The following is a 14,184-nucleotide window of genomic DNA, read 5'->3' as shown; positions in this document are numbered from 1 at the left end:
GAAGAGACAAACAAGGACATTACATAATAATAAAGGGGCCACTTCAGCAAGAGGATATGACAATTGTAAAAATATACCTATCTATATCTATATATATAGATACATATGTCTATATATATAGATATATATGTCTATTATATAGCTATATATAATATATATATATCTATATATATAATATATATATATCTATATATATAATATATATAGATATATATATAGACATATATAGCTATATAATAGACATATATATCTATATATAGATATATGTGTCTATTATATAGCTATATATGTCTATTGTATAGATATATAGATAATATAAATATAGCTATATCTCCAACTTTGGAGCACACAGATGTATAAAGCAAATATTATTAGAGCTAAAGAGAGAGACAGATCCCAATATAATAATAGCTAGAGGCTTTGATACCCTACTTTTAGTATTAGGCAGATCTTCCAGACATAAAATCAACAAAGAAATATTAGATTTAATCTGTACCATAAAACAAATGAACTCACTAGATATTTGCAGAACATTTTATTCAACGGCTACAGAATACACATTCTTCTCCTCAGCATAGATAGACCATAAGTTCACAATACAAGTCTTAAAATATTCAAATAAATGAAGTAATATCAAGCATCTTCTCTGAACACAATGAAATAAAACTTGAAATCAAAAACATGAGGAATTTTGGAAAGTATACAAACATATGGAAATTAAACTACCTGCTCCTGAACAACCAGTGAGTCAATGAAGAAATGAAGAAGGAAATTGAAAAATTTCTTGAAACAAGTGATAATCAAAACACAACATACCAAAACTTACAGGATACAGAAAACGTGGTACTAAAAGAGAAATTTATAGATATAACTACCTGCATCAAAAAAGAAGAAATAAATAACCTGACCAAAAAAATATAACTAGATTGTTTGTAACACAAAAGATAAATGCTTAAGGGAATGGATAGCCTATTTACCATGATGTGATTATTATATATTGCATGCCAATATCAAAGTATCTCATGTACCTCATGAATATATGCACCTACTATGTAGCCACAAAAATTAAAAACTAAAAACAAAATTTAAAAACCCCCCAAAACAAAAGGCCATTCCACCAATCAATCAAGTCAGGTGCATCAAGATTATGAGTAGCATGGTAAGGCCAGTGAATTCCATGAGCAAAAGTCCATTGTCACACTTGTTTGAGTTTGAAGTAAGTTCCTTATTCAGAAGGAATGCTGTGTGGAATACTATGACAGTGGATAAGGCATTCTGTAAGTCCAAGGATGACATTTTTGGAAGAAACTTTGCATACAGGGAACATAAATCTATGTCCAGGGTAAGTGTCTGTTTCAGTAAGAACAAAACTCTGTCCCTTCCATGATGGAATCAGTCCAATGTAATCAACCTACCCTCAGGTGTCTAACTGATCACCTCAGAGAATGGTGTCATATTGTGGACTCAATGTTGTTCTCTGCTACAGCCAGATTGGGCATTCAGAGGTGGCTATACAAATAAATTATATATCAGTTTTATTTTGTGTTGTTTTAATGGTTTTTCATTTGTTTATTCTAACAGATAACAGTTTCTTGAACAAAGGAAGGGAGAAAGAAATTAGGATTTTTTTTTTTATTGTATTCACACTACCTGTGAAGTAGTATCTTTTCAGGAAAGGAGCTTAGACCAATTTTAAATGTAGTTTTGCAAGCTATATGGAATTCTATTGCATAGAAAGCCCCAATTTCTTGCTGGCTATTGACAATAGGCTGACTAAATTCCTTCCCAAGTGAGCTTCTTGCAAGTGGAAGAATTCTTCATAAAATCCATCAAGGCTGGGCATGGTTGCTCACGCCTGTAATCCTAGCACTTTGGGAAGCCGAGGCGGTTGGATCACCTGAGATCAGGAGTTCGAGACCAGCCTGGCCAACATGGCAAAACCCCATCTCTGCTAAAAACAAAAATTAGCCAGGCATGGTGCCAGGCGCCTATAATCCCAGCTACTCAGGAGGCTGAGGCAGAAGAATCACTTGAACCCAGGAGGCAGAGGGTGCAGTGAGCTGAGATCGCACCACTTCACTCTAGCCTGGGTGAAAGAGCAAAACTCTATCTCAAAACAACAACAACAAAAATCCATCAAGGGAGAGTCAGCCAGCAGGACAGAAATTATAATCTAATGTAACATAATCATTCAAGTAACATACCATCACCATTGCAAATTTTCCAGGCAGAAAATCAATAAATTGATTTTCACAGCAGGGAAGTCACGTTTTCTGACCACACACACAGACAGTGAATTACAGTTCAAGGTTATGTATACTTACAAGTGAGGACCACTGGGAAAAATTTTAGCGTCTGCACATCACATTAGGTCTTCTCCATTCTGCAAGAGTTTCTTAGTCTTATTTTTCATGACCTTTGCTCTTCTGAAATGTACCGGTCAGGCATTTTGTAGAATGACCCACAATATAAATTCGTCTGATAATTTCTTATGATTAGACTAGTGATGCGTAGTAAATTAAACACATTAATCTAAGTTTAAAGTCAAGAAAAACTAAACAATATAGTCTTTCAAATTACAAAGAGATAAAAATAATAAAGAAAATTAGGTAATGCCAAAGACTGAATTCACAATAATAGTTACATTCAGTGGTTAAAGATGATGAAATTAAGGAGATACATTAAAGGGACATCAGCAATATTACTGATGTGATGATTTTTAAGCTAAACATTACTTTAAAGCAGAGAAACTTTTAAATTTGATAATATTTTTAGGTTTACAGAACAATTGCAAATATAGTAAAAGAGACTTTTCTTATGCTCAATGAAGTTTCCTTTTATTATTAAACTCTTAGATTTGTGCAGGACAGTATTCACAATTAAACTAAAATACAATATATAATCTTTAACTACAGTTTACAATGTATTCAGATGTTCTCAATTTTCACTTAATATCCAGTTTCTGTTCCAGGAGTCTATCCAGGGTACCATATCACATTTAGTATCTGTCTCCTTAGGTACAGAGATGGTGACAGTTTCTCACCATTTCCTTGTTTGTGATGACATTGACATTCCTACTTTGGAATTTCTCTGATGTTTCTCTGATCATTGCCCTGAATTTGTGAATCATCTCTGATGATTGCAGAATCACAGAGGTAGTGCCCTTCTCACACATTATATCAAAGGCAACATGCTATCTACATGCTATATCGTGGTTTATGTTAATTTAATCACCTGGATGAGTAGTTTTTTATCAAATTTCTCTAAAAACACCTTTTTTTCCCTTTCCATACTTAATGTTCAAAAAAGTGACTATATGCAACACACACTTAAGAAGTGGGGGATCATGCTCCACTCCTTATGAGCAGTGTGTCTACAAAAGTTATTTAGAACCCTCACCATAAGCATGTGTCTATTCTTCTTTGCTTATTAAATATTCAATAATTTATTCATATTAATATGAAAACCTGGATTTTTAAAAATTTTACCTATGCTAATGCATTTGTTTTATTGCTCTCATTGTTCAATGATGGCCATTGGAATGTCTTTCAGTTAGATTCTCTCATTTTGAAATACCCTCATGATTAGCGTTTAATTTACTGTTGGTTACTTGGATATTTGTGTTGTGGTTTGACATTTTCTTTAGTTCTGGCACTACTAGATGCTCCAGGCTCATTGTGTTTTATTCCCCACCCAAGCCTAGTATTCACTTTTTTTCATGAAACCCTAGTTTCTTTGAGTGGAAAATGAAATCACAAACTAAGATCTCGACACCGGGTATACTCATTGCTCCTGACATTCTTCTCTTTCTTCTTGCAGTTTTATCAATTTCTGCCTCCTATAGTTTACACTGTGTTATTAGGTGCATATGCTATAAACATTGTTATATCTTGTTGATTTAAGGCCCTGTCAGCTGACAAAGGAAAGAAATATATCTGTGTTTACTCATAAATATACACGTTTGCATAAATATTTCAGCACGTCTATACATATCTATATGAAATTAAACATATGTTTTTATTGCTTCCAGTACCACATGATCTAATTCATTACCTTATGAATCAATCTACCTATTCATTTATTTGTATGTAGTCTAAAACTCTAACAGTGACCAAGTTGATTCTGTTAACTTAATCATACCATCTTTTTGTTCCCAAAGAACCTTAGTTGAACTTTTGGTGAACGATATTAGAAACAAAGTTTGGGGCAGTGGGTATACTCCTTACTGCTAGGAATGGATTGATTCTATGATATGTCATCTGAGAGAACAAAGAAATGTATATGTGTATATAGTAACTCTCTCTCACATACACATAGATGTGTGTGTGTGTATAATATATATGTATATATGATATTATTTCTAATACCATTCGCCAAAAATACCACTAAGATTCCAAAAAGATGGTATGATTAAGTTAACAGAACCAATTTGGTCACCATTAGAGTTTTAGGCTACACATAAGTGAATGAATAGATAGGTTGATTCATAGGGTACTGAATATATACATGTATTTCTACATTTGTCCATATATATCTGGCTAGAATTAAGCATGAATTTCTACAAATGTCTTCAGCACTACTTGAATATAATCTAGTAAACATTAATCTTTCCACCAATTCCCACTACTTGCTATGTAACCTCTCACGCTAACAGTGAGACAGTTGGCCAACTTTATGTAATCAGTGAGTCCCAAAATACAAGCAATGTGGTTTCAGAATTGGCAATTCACACCCTCATGGGAAAGAACATTACCAACTAGAGTACTTATGTACAAATCCTTTGACCTTTAGACTTAGGAAAGCTTATATTCTAGGTTTCTTGGGTTAGTCCCATTTGCCCCCATGCTCTTTATAAGGCATCTTTATAAATTTATTACACAATTATATTATTTTGTCTGCATTGTTCCCTGGGATCCTCCAAGTTATTAAATAATGCTTATTGTTTTTGTAAAGTTTCACTCTTTCTGATGTAAAGTTCTTCGGGATATGAAGAATAGTATCATTACCACACTATTATAGCATCATAGAAAATAATTTTAATGCTTAAAAATAAAATCTGTATTTCACCTCTTTGACCTTCCTCCCTCAAGACCGTACTACTATTTTTAAAATATCTCTATAACTTCATCTTTTCAATAATATCATATTAATGGAATTACACAGTATATACTCTTTTTCTAACTGGCTTCTATTTCTTAAGAATATGCTTAAGATTTCAGAAGTATATCTCTTAATGGTTTAGATTTGCATTTGACTAAGGACCAAAAGTGTTGAAAATAGTTTTATGTTCTTATTACACATTTGTATAGTTTCTTTGGGAAATGTTTATTTACACAACTTTTAATTAGGATATTTCCCTTTTTATTTTTAAACTGTAAGTATTCTATGTCTTCAAACAATAGTCTCCTGTCACTCATATTATTTGCACACATTTCTCCCATTCTTTGGGTTGTCTGGATTCCATACTTTGAATCACTAAAGTTTTAATTCTGATAAAATGAAATTTACCTATTTTTTCTTCTGTCACTTTTATATTAGTATTAGGCCATTCTTGCATTCTTGCATTGCTATAAAGAAATAACAGAGACTGGGTAATTTATGGAAATAAAAAGGGTTTAATTGGCTCACGGAACTGCAGACTGTACGGTAAAAATGGTGCTGACATCTGCTCAGCTCGTAGGGAGGCCTCAGGAAGCTTCCAGTCACAGTGGAAGGTGAAGAGGGAGCAGGCTTGTCACATGGTGAAAGTAGGAGCAAGAGAGAGAGAGCCAGGAGCCACACTCTTTTAACAGCCAAATATCTCAAGAAATCACTCACTGTGGTGAGGACAGCATCAAGGGGATGGTGCTAAAACTTTTTTTTTTTTTTTTGAGATGGAGTCTTGTTCTGTTGCCCAGGCTGGAGTGCAGTGGCATGATCTTGGCTCACTGCAGCCTCTGCAATTCTGCTGCCTCAGCCTCCCAAGTAGGTGGGACTACAGGTGCACTCCACCACGCCTGGCTAATTTTTGTATTTTTAGTAGAGACAAGGTTTCACCATGTTGGCCAGGATGTTCTTGATCTCCTGACCTCGTGATCCATCTGCCTTGGCCTCCCAAAGTGCGGGGATTACAGGCGTGAGGCACTGTGCCTGGCCCACTCATGTTTTATTTTTTAATTTGCTCCTTTCCCAGTAGCTATAGACACTGGCTGGAGTCCATGATTCCTTCCACATCACTTTCATAATTGTGTACATGATGTTTCTTTGTACTCATCACCCACAGTGTAGACATGCTTTCTCTTCTTACTCTTTAATGAGTGATTACTAAAATTTTTTTCAGTTCTCAATGATGTAAAATAGTGCTGCCTTAAAAATGTGTACATACCTGTGCTGTAGTCAGCATACATTTTTATATTGGCTTGTAAAAGGGGAATTGCAATATTTTATTTTTTTCAGCTAGCATAATACTTTAAAAATATTTTTACACTCCTGACTTTTTAGATTTTCATTTTGTTGACTTAGTCTATAATTTATCCTTCTCCCTATTATTTAACTGATCCACTGATGTCCATTGTTCTAGGCTGAAACTCTGACACTCCTCTGACTTGGTTTATATGTGAATAGATGGCTGAGTGTCCCAGCTAGTGAAGATAGGACTCCTCAAACTGGGTTGAACAGGGGTTGTCTCACCTTAAACCACCAACAGACACGAAGTAAGAAGAGATCAGAAAAAATCAGAACTCCAACAAACAGACTATGATTTAACTAGGGCTTACAATTTGGGGGGTCTTAATGATAGCATGATTAACTTCAGAGGAACACATTCTCCTGTGAAGGAAGCATCCCTGGGTGATTCTCTGAGATTCAGTAGAATATGATTCCTGTGCAAGTAATGCAATTTTCTCATTCTGGAAATGGGGATATCTAGAAAGATATTCGAGGTTTATGAAACATGAGCAACCAACAGAGCAGGACATTGATACTTCACAATAATACTTTTACTGCACATTAATAGATGGGCATTTGTTTTCCCAAGTATGTCAGCAGTCTATCTGTGGGCTTCAATACTGTACACAGAAAATTTTAAGGGCAAATATTGAAAAAAATATTATATTAGAGCCTGGCACCATTTAATTTTATTTCACTGCATATAAAGAGCAGGCCTACACTCTGCAAAATCTATAGACTGTAACATTTATGTAGTGAGGAGCAAAGACAAGATTGTTCCCAAATTTAAAAGAAACAAGGTTTTCTAGGCAACAAATAGAGGAGATAAGCCTTACCAGTTTCCTCTTGTTGGAACTAATTGTGTTCTACTCCTATAGAAGCTCTACTTCCGTTATTTCACAATGTAGTGAGTTTATTCGCCATACTCAAGACGACATAGCAAAGACAAGTTCGTGTCACATGGGGTGGTTCAGTCTACTCACACACTTCATTCATCTAATTTCTAAGGAATATTCACTTATCCTTGGGCTGGTTGCAAGATTGCTGTATCATATAAAGCCCTCTGTCTTTTTGAAGTCTGGTATGAAATGAAAGTGTTGAAAACCAAGTACATCCAAATGGCTTCCTTCTGTGTCTTTGCCTTTTTCTTCTAATCTATTCCCATATTTCTATGATCCATCTCTCAGTAATGATGGCAGATGGAAGCTGGCAAAAATGCTTCTCCCATTTGTTCACTGGATATGGAGAACAGCTTGATTACATCAGCAATCTTCTCCAGACTCTCAGATCCAGCTTCTCCTATCATTGTGTCTTCGAAATCCATGCCACACCACAGCCTGGAAACTCCCTTGAAGTAGTAACTTGAGGCAATAGAAGAGCTCATGTCATTGTTTGACAGTTCTCAGGTGTCTCTATATTTTTTGTTGTTGTTGTTTTCACATGTGGGTGAGGGATATCTAATCCCTACCAGTTCCTCCACAACATCTTGATTCATTCTGCCTGCAACTATTCAGTCATTTCTCTTCTCCCTTTCTGTATACTTCTAGTTAACCGTATTATGGTGAATAAGGAGTATTGTGGGTAAAACTCACAGAAAAAGACAGATAAGGGAACTGTCATGTGTTATACTAAAGAGAAGGTCAGAAATGACCAATGCACAATGTCTGTAGGAGTCTCATTGTGGGGACATACAGTATATGTCTCAACTGATATGCTCCTTACTACATAATGTATTTAAAGTGATGAATATCCTAATTACACTGATTTGATTATGCAAATATACCAAATATTCACATGTACCCCATAAATATGTACCTTCAATATGGAAAGGGTATGGAATCCTTTCCATAACCTTTATGTACCTCTGATATGGAAAGGATAATATCTCTGTCAGTTATACTATTATGCACACAATAGACGTATTTTACACTTGTTGAAAAAACCCTTTTAGAATTATAAAGGAACAAGTTTATTCACACACAGATGAAAACAATATTGTAATTAGATCATAAATTACTTCACAGTATCCTGAAATTCTGATTCTTATTGTTCTAGGTCAGATTTTTCACAGAGCCATAGATATCTTATCATCCTCTGTGGCATGAAGACTAATGGCAATAAAACATTTCTCAATAAAGGAGGCTATACCATTGCCTGTGTGATTTCCACTTTCCCTGTTGACACTTATTCTGCCAGTTTTGATGTAGGTCATCTTGCCAGAAGATGAAAGCAGATTTCAGGTGAAGTTCATACACGTGTAGACATTAAAAACTGTCAAGGCTACTACCAGGCTAACAGCAATTGTAAAACTTGAAAACAAAACATGATTAAAATAGGTAAAATGCAATAAACAATAAAGATTTGAAAATATTTATTCAGAGAGACAAATTGATAGAATTGAAACTTGGAGCACAAAAATACTTTATTTTGTCAAAGAAGGTAATGCTGTCTGTAGGGATAGTACAAGTGCAGATGTAGAAGTAGCCTGGCCCATGAGAGGGCTAAGAGGCTGGAGAAGAGGCTGAGGGGAAGACAGGGCTCACATCCTACCCTGACAACAGAAAGGAAGAAAAGAAACATGTTCACCTTCGAGTTAAAACCCTCTTCAGATTGAAAGAAATAGAGAGTTTATTGGGAAGTGGGCAAGTATATAGTTGAGGAGTTTGTGAGATTTATTAATTCATCAGTGTAATTCAATATAAAGGTGAATCTTCTGTGTTGCTATTTGTCCACTACAGGGGGACAACACACACAACCTTTTCATATTCTCTGATATTTCAGTCTGGTGAGGGTTCAGAAAACGTAACTGAAAGCTAAACCATAGGTGGAAGAGCTTCCCTTGGGAGCTGAGAGGACAGGCATCAGACTTGTGATGGAAGGGACAAGGAAGGCCTCCAGGAAAAGGAACAATGGAGGAGATTCTGAAGAATGAATCAAGCAAACAGGGGAGAGAAAAAGAAGAGGGAAAAGTGCATATGAAAAAATGCTCAACATCACTAATTGTTAGAGAAATGCAAATGAGAACCACGATGAAATACTATCTCACACAAGTCAGAATGGCTATTATTCAAGTCAAAAATTGCAGATGCTGGTGAGGCTGTGGAGGATAAGAAACACTTATACACTGCTGCTGGGAATATAAGTTATTTTAACCACTGTGAAAAACAGTTCGCAGATTTCACAAAGAACTTAGAACTACCATTTGACCCAACAATCCCATTACTGGCTGTATACCCACAGGAATATAAATAGTTCTACCATAAAGACACATGCATGCTTATATTCAATGCAGCACTATTTACAATAGCAGTGACATGGAATCAACCTAGGTGCCCATCTATGTTGGACTTGTTAAAGAAAATGTGGTACGTATACACCACGGAATACTATGCAGCCATAAAATGAAGGAGATCATATCCTTTGCAGCAACATGGATGCACCTTGAGGTCATTATCCGAAGCAAACTAATGCAGAAACAGAAAACCAAATACCACATGTTGTCACTTATAATTGGGAGCTAAACATGGACTACACATTGACACAAAGAGGGAATAACTAAGACATTGGAGCTTAGCTGAGGTTGGAGGATGGGAAGAGGGTGAGAATCAAAAAAACTATCAAGTACTATGCTCACTACCTGGGTGATGAAATCATTTGCTCAACAAACCCAATGACATGCAATTATTCATGTAACCAACCTGCATATATTCCCCTGAACCAAAAGACAAATATTAGAAAAAAAAAACCAAAATCAATCAATTAAAATTATGAGAAAGGCTACAGAAAAACTAAAACTCACATCCTGAATTCAGAGACCAGCCATTTTGTTATATGCAAGCATGAACTTTACCATATTGTTTGATTTATTTCTTCCTGAAGAGCCATAGACATTGGCTGAAGTCCATGATTCTATATACCTTATTTAAAAAAAATCTATATGACATTTACTTGTACAGTTAACATATAATACACATATGTATTATTTTCCTACTTTTTTATTAGTGATTAATAAAATTGTTTTTGGCTTTCACTGAAATAATAAATGCCACTCAGGAAATGTGTACTTACATTTCCAGAGAGCCAATATTTTTGTCATGTGGTCTTGTAGAAAGGGAATTGCAATCTTATTTTTTTCTTATAAACTAGCATAATATTTTAAAATTTGTGACTTTTTATGCTTTTTTAGCTTTTTATTTACCTTTACTAAGTCAATAATTTACCCACCTGCCTATTATTTTAGCCAATCTTTTGATGTTCATTGTCTTAGGCTGGACCTTTGACACTTGTCTGACACAGTCTATATGTGAATAGATGGCTGAGTGTCCTGGCTAGTGAAGATGGCATTCCTCACCCTAAGTTGAACAGTGTTTTCGTCACCTGAAACCACGAAGACACAACAGCAAGAAGAGGGTATACATAATTCAGGACTCCACAGCAGATGAGAATTTGCCCACAGTGTGGAGGGCCCTAATGCCAACAGGACAGTGTTGAGAAGCACATATTTTCTTTTGAATGAAGCATTTCTACAGAGGGGGTCTCTGAGACTCAAGAGCATATATTTGCTATACAGATAATAAAATCTTCAATCAAATAGCCTAAAAATTCTACTCAAGTGGCTGCATTTGTTCATGATTTATGAGATGTTAGAAACCAATAGAGCAAGACAACTGATAGTTTATGGATGTTTTTACTCCAAATTAACAGAGTAGCTTTTGTTTTGCCAGCTACAGCTGTAATGAGGAGTTCTGTGATTTAACACTGTATCAAGATAATTTCAAGGCCAGATCTTGGTCAAGAACACATGTTTTGCCTATACATTGTGATTGCATTAGAACCAGGCACCATTAACCAAAATTTTCCCGAATATGAAGAGCAATATACTCCATGCAAATAAAACAGCCTGTGGAATGTACATAGTGAAGGACAGAAGCAAGATGATTCTTGAATTAAAGCAAACTGGATGTTTACCGGGGAAGCAAACAGAGTAGATATACATTAACATTATCTTCTTCTTTTGAAAATGATTGTGTTCTTCTCTTATAAATAAAAAGCTCTACTTGCATTATTTCATATTATATTCAGTTTATTGGCCACATATAACAAAATAACGTAGAAAACCCAGGAGAGGGTCATATGAGGTGGATCAGTCTATATATACATGTCATTTCTGACAACTCTAATGAATGACCACTCATCCTTGGGCTTGTTGCAAGACAGCCATGCTATGTAAAAGCATCTGTCTTTTTGCAGACGGGAATAAGATGAAGGATTCAAGGTCAAGTTTACTCAAATAGGTTCTCCTGGGGTCTTTGCCTTTTGTTTCTGGAGTATTTCCGAAGTTCTGTAAACTATGTGTTGGTGGAGTAATTGCAACCTCACCTGTATGAGAGCTGGCATGATTACTCTCTCTCAATTTTACCACTGAATGTGGAGAATGGCTTGATATACTCCTGGCTGTATGCTTCCAGATGACAGTATTAAGGTGAATATGAAACATTATGAATGGAACCCACAGAGAAAGATAAATCAGTAAACTCACATTTGTAACCCTAAAGGTAAAGTTAGAATCAATCTATGCACAGTGCCTATAGGAGTCTTGATGGAGGACGTCTCTACATATCATTGAATCAAAAATTTAGATGTATCTAAAGGAAAAGAAGATATCACTGTCAATTAGACTATTACACATAATAGCTTCATTTTATACTTACTGAAAAACCCTCCTAGAATTATAAAGGCATGATTTTTATTCACATAAAGATGAAAGCAACATTGAAAATATCCCTAAATGAATTCACAAATATCTTGACATTCTGATTCTAGTTGTTAATTAGATTTTGACACAGAGATATGAATATCTTAAGACATTAACTTCTGAGGCGAGAAGACTCATGGCAATAAAACATTTCTTCATAAAAAAGGCTGCGACCGTGCATGTTATTGCAGCACTATTTACAATAGCAAAGACAAGGAATCAATCTAAATGCCCATCAATAATAGACTGGATGAAGAAAATGTGGTACATATACACCATAGAATACTATACAGTCATAACAAGCAATGAGATCATGTCTTTTTCGGGAACATGGATGGAGCTGGAGGCCATTATCCTTCGCAAAATAATGCAGGAACAGAAAAACAAATACCGCATGTTCTCACTTATGAGTAGGAGCTAAGTGATGAGAACACATGGACATATAGAGGAGAACAACACACACTGAGGCCTATGGGAGGGTGGAAGGTAGGAGGAGGGAGAGGATCAGAAAAAATATCTAATAGGTACTAGGCTGAATACCTGGGTGATGAAATAATCTGTACAAAAAATATTCATGACCACAAGTTTACCTATGTAACTAACCTGCACTTGTACCCCTGAACTTAAAATAAAAGTTTTTTAAAAGGCTGCATTATTGTCTGTGTGATTTCCGCCTTTCCTGTTGACACACATTCTGCATGTTTTTATACTGGTAATCTTATTTAACATAAAGTGACAACAGAAGATTTCAGGACTAGTTCATCTGTGTGCAATGTAAACTGTTTTGGTTGCCACCAGACTAACAGTAATTGTGATTAAAAATTTAAAGATTACATACAAAGTTGGTAAAATTTGAGTATGTAACCAAAATGTATTTGGAAATGTTTATCAATTGAGCCATGTTAATATACCTGACTCTCAAAGAACAAGACCTTTCTTAGTCAAGGGGACAAAACTGTTCAAAAGAAAAAAAGAGGTTCAGATGAGGTAGAAGCAGCTGGGCCCATGAGAGGGTCTCTACAGGGGATCAAGGATGGGCAGGCTGAAGAAGAGGTGGGCGGGGGGAGGTCAGGATTCATATCCTTTCCTGAGAACAGAAGGGAGTAAAAGAAACAGGCTCATCTTCAAGTTCAAAATTTTTTCAGATAGGAAGAGACTTGGAATTTGTTGGAAAGTAGACAAGAATATGGGTGAGGAGTTTGAGAGATTCATGAATGCACTTGCAAAATTTCAAATAAAGGTAAATATTCTCTGTTGATCTTTGTTCACCACACATTTTGGGCTCACAGGGAGCAACACAGACAAAGTTTCAATTTTCTTTGATATTCTGGTCTGGTGGGGATTCAGGAAACTTAACAGAAATCTAAACTACGGGTGGAAGAACTGCCCTTGGGAATGAAAAGGACAGGTTTCAGGCCTGGCATGGGATGGACAAGGGAGACCTCTAGAAGGAGAAGCATTGGAGGAAATTCTGGAGAGTGAGGAGCAGTGAGTCCAGCAGACAGGGGAGGGAAAGGGAAGAGGAAAAGGTGTATCAATGCACAGGCCAGGGCATGAGAAAAGGGCGGTGGACTGGAAGGACTGCTGGGATCAGTCATATGTGAGAAGGTCTGAGCAGAAAGGGCAGACCATGGAGGGACTGGGTGTTAATGCAGGGGAGATATTTTCAAGGAACACACATGTTGTTCACACATCTGTGTCTGTGTGTCTTCTTATGTTTTCTTTCATACTCATACAAACGTCATGATTTTTGTGTTTCTCAGAGTGTGACATGTATTTTGATTTTATTCTTTCTACCCTTTTGCATTTTGCATATAGTAATAGTTATTTTTCTAAATTTCTTTCTTTTTTTATTTTTTTATTTGAGATAGGGTCTCATTCTTGTTGCCCAGGTTAGAGTACAGTGGCAAAATCATGGCTCACTGAAGCCTTGACTTTCCAAGCTCAGGTGGTTCTCCCACCTCAGGTTCCCAAGTAGCTGTGACTACAAGTGTGTGCCACAC

The 14,184-nt window shown here is 35.9% G+C and overlaps 1 protein-coding gene across 11 annotated transcripts in view; it reads left to right on the top strand.

Annotated features, from left to right (window-relative positions):
• LOC112205572 (serine/threonine-protein kinase Nek4-like) overlaps positions 1-14,184 on the top strand; it is a 497,070-nt gene that overhangs the window by 245,431 nt on the left and 237,455 nt on the right. The window contains exon 24 of one of the 11 annotated variants that reach the window (XR_010151570.1): positions 8,482-10,676. The exons of 8 other annotated variants lie outside the window; for them this stretch is intronic. The gene's annotated coding sequence lies outside the window, so the exon portion shown is untranslated. 2 more of the 11 variants (XR_010151572.1, XM_063794593.1) reach the window with 2 other exon arrangements.

Source organism: Pan troglodytes, chromosome 16, assembly GCF_028858775.2.
Source record: "Pan troglodytes isolate AG18354 chromosome 16, NHGRI_mPanTro3-v2.0_pri, whole genome shotgun sequence".
In the NCBI taxonomy this organism is placed as follows: domain Eukaryota; kingdom Metazoa; phylum Chordata; class Mammalia; order Primates; family Hominidae; genus Pan; species Pan troglodytes.
The sequence above is the reverse complement of the archived record's forward strand: the minus strand, read 5'-3'. Positions and strand labels throughout refer to the sequence as shown.